This window comes from Triticum dicoccoides, chromosome 4A, assembly GCF_002162155.2.
Source record: "Triticum dicoccoides isolate Atlit2015 ecotype Zavitan chromosome 4A, WEW_v2.0, whole genome shotgun sequence".
Classification (NCBI taxonomy): Eukaryota; Viridiplantae; Streptophyta; class Magnoliopsida; order Poales; family Poaceae; genus Triticum; species Triticum dicoccoides.
In genome coordinates this window covers 748,723,077-748,729,708 of record NC_041386.1, presented here as the reverse complement: position 1 = coordinate 748,729,708, position 6,632 = coordinate 748,723,077, and the positions used below count along the sequence as shown (strand labels likewise).

Sequence of the window (6,632 nt, the reverse complement as noted above, 5' to 3'; positions counted from 1 at the left end):
TGTCTACTTGTGTGGTTTTAGATGACTACAGGAGTTCTTTGAAACCAGAAATGGTGGAAGCCTTGGTGTGCGGTGCTAGTTATATCAAAGGTTCTCACAAGGACTTCAATGTGGTGGTATGACTCCTCTCTTTTCTTCTATGCTTTCTGTCTATTTCTTGTATGTGGCTAACTTCCAAATAATTAGGAGAGAGATGAAGATGAGGAGGACGATGTTGAGAATATCAAGTTGCCCAAGATTGTTGATGTGGGGGATAACAACAATTGGTAACTATTCTTTTGACATGTTTCAGTTTTCATATCTTTACATGATCCCAATATGTTTCCAAATCTGTGTTACATGTAGATAATCGTCATGTTGGTGTTGCTCTTGCTACTTTGAAGATGGATGTCTACATGATCTTGTCATGTGGATTGTTGAGGTCAACGTGATCGTCTCGAGCCATTTCTTTTGTTGTCATGAACTTCGAATTATGTGTTTGTTGTGATGAACTTTGGATTATGTGTTTGTTGTGATGAACTACGGTCCTTGAATGATGTTGTGATGAACTACGGTCCTATTGTTTCGCTGTCAACATTTTCTCAGTTTTTATGTCAATACTTGATGCTTTGCTGTGGAAGCTTTGTGCTATGCAAAAAATTTGGTGTGGCTGTCAATATTTGATGCTTTGCTGTGTAAAGTTCAAAGGAAGTGTTGTCCAAAATTCAATAGATGAAAGCTTATTTTTCATTTCTATGACCTTTTGTTAAAACAATAGATTGCTGAATGTTCCACTTTTAGCAATATAAACTTTTTGTTTTTCAAAATATGGGTTTAATTGCTGAAAAAAAATCAAAACTGGACTATATACAGAGGTTCTATACTTTTGGGGGCAAATGGCTTGCGAGCCGGCTCGGTCTGAGCCGAGCCATAGCTGAAGCGAGCCGAGCCGCCTGAGGTCGGCTCGTTGGCTGAGCGAGCCGAGCCGAGCCGAGCCGCTCCAGAGCGAGCCAAAGCCAGGCTCGGATCAAGCTCGGCTCGGCTCGGCTCGTGTCCAGTCCTAATACGGACAATGGGGAATCATGTATTTCACCATCACCCTTGTTTCCGAAGCTGGAAACCATGATGCTTGTGAACATGCCTAAGCTAGAGAGATGGTCCCAGGAGGTGACAGTACAAGTATCGGTTGTATCATTCCCTCAGCTGAAGACGCTAGATATTTTTGTGTGCCCAAGGTTAGAGACAGTACCAGAGAGACTCATGCAGCAGCTCCCTGCCCTCGAGAGACTACATGTTGTCGACTGTCCCAACTTGCACGGAGCCTTCTCAAGAGGAGGTGCTTACTGGAATTTGGTTGAAAGAATTCCAGATATTTATGTTATGTTAATCTAGTTGCACATGTTCCATTTTCAGTTACTAGTTTTCTGAATAATCCTGAAACGTGCAGTGTACACGGTTAGGTTCAGTTTAGACTAGTTCTTTTTTGCTCAGACTTGGTCTCTTTCTTTGCTGTTGTACTCATGGGCGTGCTGGCCACGACTCTGTCTGTGGGATGGCGCGGCTAAAACGTATCGTGGGCAGTGCATGCTGTGAGTTTGTTATGCTTGAGAATAAAAGGAAGGAAACAGAAAAGGTGCAATTTGAGGCGTCGAAAAACTGCTCCGTTCGAGAGTCTCCTCTTCCCTCTGTTCGTCTGAACTTTGCAAGGTTCAGGTGTGTGTTTGTGTGTCCACCTCGCGTGTGTTGATCCAGGACTTGATCCAACAATTTATGTCGACTAAAATGCTTTGCTTGTCGTTGACGGGGATGCATGTATCCGTGCTTGTGTATGCCGGCCTTACGGGAGTATGTGTTCCAGGATCCATGTAATTTTTGTGTCTGTTAACTATACTTATGTCAAGCAATAACCTACTTAGGCTTGATGTGAAAACTCAAAAGAACTTGTATCTACCATCGATCTATGTTGATATGCTGTACTATTCTATGCCTTTGGATATGTTTCTTGTTTTCCAGGAACATCCAATGATGCACACAATTATTGAAGAGTCGTTACCCTTCTTTGAAGCTAGGCTAGGAGTGTCTTACTGGGAATGAAGGGGCCGGGTGGTGTCAGAGTTCCAGTGCTAAAAATCACACTACCTTGAGGCAGGGGAGTCATTCGATCCAATTAATATGTGCCGTGTGTAGTTGAGAGCTTTCCTCAACCACTCCCTCGCCGGCCGGCAAGGGCAAGGGCAAGAAACTTGAATTGTCTCCGGCATCTACACTTGTCGGGTTGTTCCAGAGTAACTGGCTCACTTCCATCAACAATATCTGAAGATGAAAATGACCTAGTTCCTCAACTCCAGCACCTTACACTTATAGATTGTGAGAATTTGGTGGGGGTACCAAAGTTACCTGAATCTCTTGAAACATTATACATCAATCGTTGTCGTAAGTTGGTGCCCATGCCAACAATTCTTGGGAACATAATAAAACTGATATTACTCGGTGTGCATGGGTGCGATGCACTGTCGATATTTCCAGATGAAATGTATGGAGTCACTGCGCTCAAGAAGCTGCGAATGGAGTTGTGCCTAAAGTTAGAAATACTACAATAAAGACTCCTGCAGCAGCTCCGAGCCCTTAAGAAACTCCGTATCAGGGGCTGCCCCAACTTGGAGGAGGCATTGTCAAGAGGTGGCCCGTACTGGGATTTGGTTCAAGCAATTCCAAAGAGATTAGTTGGATCTCAATGAACATGTGCTGAATCCTTAGGTTGCTTCTTGTGTATGCTGGCCTTGTGGGGTATATATAACCTCTTCACTTTACCTTGTTCTTGATCTATTTGGTCCCTTTGTACATGTCAAAACTTGCACCTATCTACCCTGCAAAAAAAAAACTTGCACCTATCTAAAGAGTTTCGGTGTCCAGTGAGGTATATATTACTCAGGGGTAAGACCCTTGTCATGAAAGGAAGCTGAGGCACACTCGATCCTTCGATCCCTTGCTGGCATGCATATAGCTAGCTGTCGATCCAGCAAAAAACAAAGGAGCACACACACTATTTATGGGGTTTCATTAAAAAAAACAACTCAGTTTGTGGAGTTGCTAGCACTGTTTTTTTCTTTTTCAGTGAAACTTCTGTTTGATCAAAAAACTGACGGCTGAGATTGCTTCTCCTCAAGTTAGCTTGTGGTTTACTGAAGAACTGAAGCACATCAGGGTTGAGTTAGTTAAGTTCAGTTAGTGGATGTCCCAGATGGTCCCACCGTGGAGGGATAAATGAAAAACTAACGGCTGAGATTGCTTCTCCTCAAGTTACGATAACACTGTTCGTCGTCTTTTAAGTTTCAGCGATGAAACCCTTGGTATAAGATCGATGAAAGCAGAGTCGACTCATTGTCCGCTATATATAATGATCAGCTTCGGCAGGATGATGTATGTATCTTGAACAACTTCTTGTGTTGTGGCATGATGAAGGACAGTATAAAGACTGTGGCGAGACGCAAGAAAGAAGAATCACATATTCGGAATGCCACACCCTCTGAGACCAGGCAGTGACGAAAAAGAGTATGCATGCATGCAACTAGCGGTGGGTCCACCAAAAACTGAGGAGTAAACTGCTCTGTTTCTGCCAATCAAAAGATCAGATTTTTGTAAATACAACATCTGCCTCCTATGCTCTATTCCGCTGCTTACCAAAATATATGGTCAGATATGCATACATGATGCATGTTTTCTAGAGTTATGCATAGTTTAACCCGTCAGATCATTTTCTATTTTATTTTGTGTTTTGCTTCATATTCATATGCTCCTTTAAACCTCCTCTGCTGCTTACTGAAATGATAATACTTCAGTACTGAATATTATAATGTACTGGTTTTGGAGAGAAGTCTATGAATCTTTATAATTTCAATTTATTGTTTTTTCATTTACTGTTCATAGGGGGTGCAAGTGCAATGCATCTCTGCTTAGTCACAACTTCCCATTTTCAATTTCAATTTAATGTTTGATTTGGAAATTGGAAGGCTTCAAATTTTAGTTTATTTGTATTCATGTCAGCTGCTCAGCTACTTCACCGCCAATAGCCCGGTTGTTTTCCGTCTTCACATGAGTTGGAAGTTGAAGGATGCCCTTGAGACGATAGATGAACTGATTGTGGAAATGAACAATTTTCACTTCCTGCAACATACCGAGGCACCAAGCATTGTTCATCCTCATACACACTCTCGTGTCAATGAATCAGAGATTGTTGGGAGACAAGATGAGAAGGAACAAGTGGTGAACATATTACTTGACCACTCCCTCAACAACAGTTCCAATAACAGTGTCATGGTGCTCCCCATAGTTGGTATGGGGGGATCGGTAAGACGACCCTTGCCCAACTTGTGCACAATGATCAGAGGGTGAAGCATCATTTTGAGTTGGTCTTATGGGTCTGTGTCTCTAACAAGTTCGTTATCGAAGAAATTGTTCGATCTGTAATACAAGTCGCCACGATGAACAAGTGTGAATTGACTGAGATGGAGGCACTGCAGAAGAAGCTTGGTGAAGTGTTGGGCAATAATATGTACCTCCTAGTGTTGGATGATGTTTGGAATGAAGATAGAAACAAGTGGGATGATATGAGATCATTGCTATGCTCACAAGCTGGCCCAGGCAGTGCTATAATTGTGACAAGCCGAAGTGATAAAGTTGCTTCTATCATGGGCACACATCCTCCACATCAGATATCGCTTCTTAATGATGATCAATCATGGGAGCTTTTTCACAAAAAAGCATTTGGAAGGGAAGTGGAGAAGCAAGAGGAATTAATTTCAATGGGTAAGAGTATTGTCAACAAGTGTAAGGGGTTTCCTCTTGCTATCAGGACCGTAGCAGCTTTACTTCGTTCGAAGAATCGCAATCAGTGGTTTTCCGTTCTGGATAGTGATGTCTGGAAGGATGCCATCCTCACAACTACTGGGATTGTACCTGCACTTCAGCTGAGCTATGATCACTTGTCATCAGAAGAAAAGATATGTTTTTCCTTGTGTGCTATTTTCCCCAAGGATAGCCAAATGGATAAAGACATGTTAATCCAGCTATGGATGGCAAATGACTTTATTGCATCAGAAACAAGAGGCCTACAAATTTTTGATGTGCTAGTTTGGAGGTGTTTCCTCCAAGACGTGAATATTCAAAAGTATCTACTCTCTGCGTATGGAGATAAGGAAATCCACCGACCAACTACTTGCAAGATGCATGATCTAATGCATGATCTTGCTGACTCCATAAGCGGAAATGATTGCTCCATTCTGCAACAGTCTTCATCACATCGGGAGATTCCGCAAGGATCCACAGCTGCTAGATCATTACAACATGAGGCTCAAAATTTGTCACTTCATTGTGTCAGTAATCAAGCTATTGCAACCATGGAGGAAATTCTAGCTACCCGGGCCCGCACGATATTTGTCCAAAGTGAGGGGTTTCCTCGTGATGAAGCCATGTTTTTGAGTATGACCAAGTCAAAATTTATGTCCTTGCGAGCACTGAAGACATTCTCAACGGAGGGACATATGAAAAACTTGAAGCATCTTCACTATCTAGATTTTTCTCACTCTGAGATACGTGCACTGCCCGAATCCATTACCATACTGTATGGCTTGCAAACATTGAAGCTCATTAGTTGTACATGACTGAAGAAATTACCAGAAGGCATGAAATATATGAGAAGTCTTCGACATATCTTCCTTGTTGGGTGTACAGGATTGAAGCGCATGCCAGAGGGTATTGGCCACCTGAATTCTCTACAGACATTGACAAGTTATGTCATTGATAGTGATGCAGGCCGTGGAATTGATCAACTGAAAGATCTGAATCTAGGTGGTGCTCTTTCTTTGTTTGAGCTGAGAAAAGTGCATGCTGCAGAAAATGCTAAAGAAGCCAACCTGTCTACCAAGCATAATTTGAAACGATTGTTACTCAATTGGAAACGTGATCCTTACAATACTGGTTTTGAATTTGCAAATGCTAAAGCAGAAGCAATATTAGAGGCCCTTCTTCCCCACAAAAGCCTTGAAATTCTATTGTTACGTAATTACACTGGTGCTAAATTGTCATCATGGATGCACAACTCTACAGTGTTAGAGCATCTCAGTGAACTTAGTCTGAGTGGCTGCATGAATTGCAAGGATCTTCCACCATTATGGCGGCTGCCCTCCCTCGTGTACTTGTGTTTGAGCGGCTTGCATAGCTTGACAAGTATATGTGTTGGCACTGAAGATACTGACATCAGGGAGTCCAATACTTCTAGGCCACCCTTCTTCCCTAAATTGGAACATATGATACTGCATGGTATGGATGAACTAGAGCAATGGCACCAGGAGTTGCCAGGACAAGTGGCAGATGTATCATTCCCTCTGCTCAAGAATCTATATATTGCTCTATGCCCAATGCTAGCAAGCATGCCCAAGATGCTCCCTTTACTAGAAGAACTAATGGTGAAGGGCCGAAGTTGCATTCCCCTTCACCATATGTTTAATCTCTCAGTGCAAAGGCATAATTTATATGTACCCTACATATCATTGGCGGCAGATGGACCTTAATTTCTCAAGGCTTGGTGACTCTAGCGTGAAACTGAGGCTTGAAGGCTTCGCAGAAAATATAGAGCTCTTTGATGAGGAGCTAAA

At 42.4% G+C, this 6,632-nt stretch overlaps 2 pseudogenes; both read left to right on the top strand.

Annotated features, from left to right (window-relative positions):
- LOC119284454 overlaps positions 1-2,717 on the top strand; it is a 9,852-nt pseudogene extending 7,135 nt beyond the window's left edge.
- A 1,249-nt stretch (positions 2,718-3,966) lies between these two features.
- On the top strand, positions 3,967-6,196 carry LOC119284453 (annotated as a pseudogene).
- The last annotated feature ends 436 nt before the right edge of the window (positions 6,197-6,632 follow it).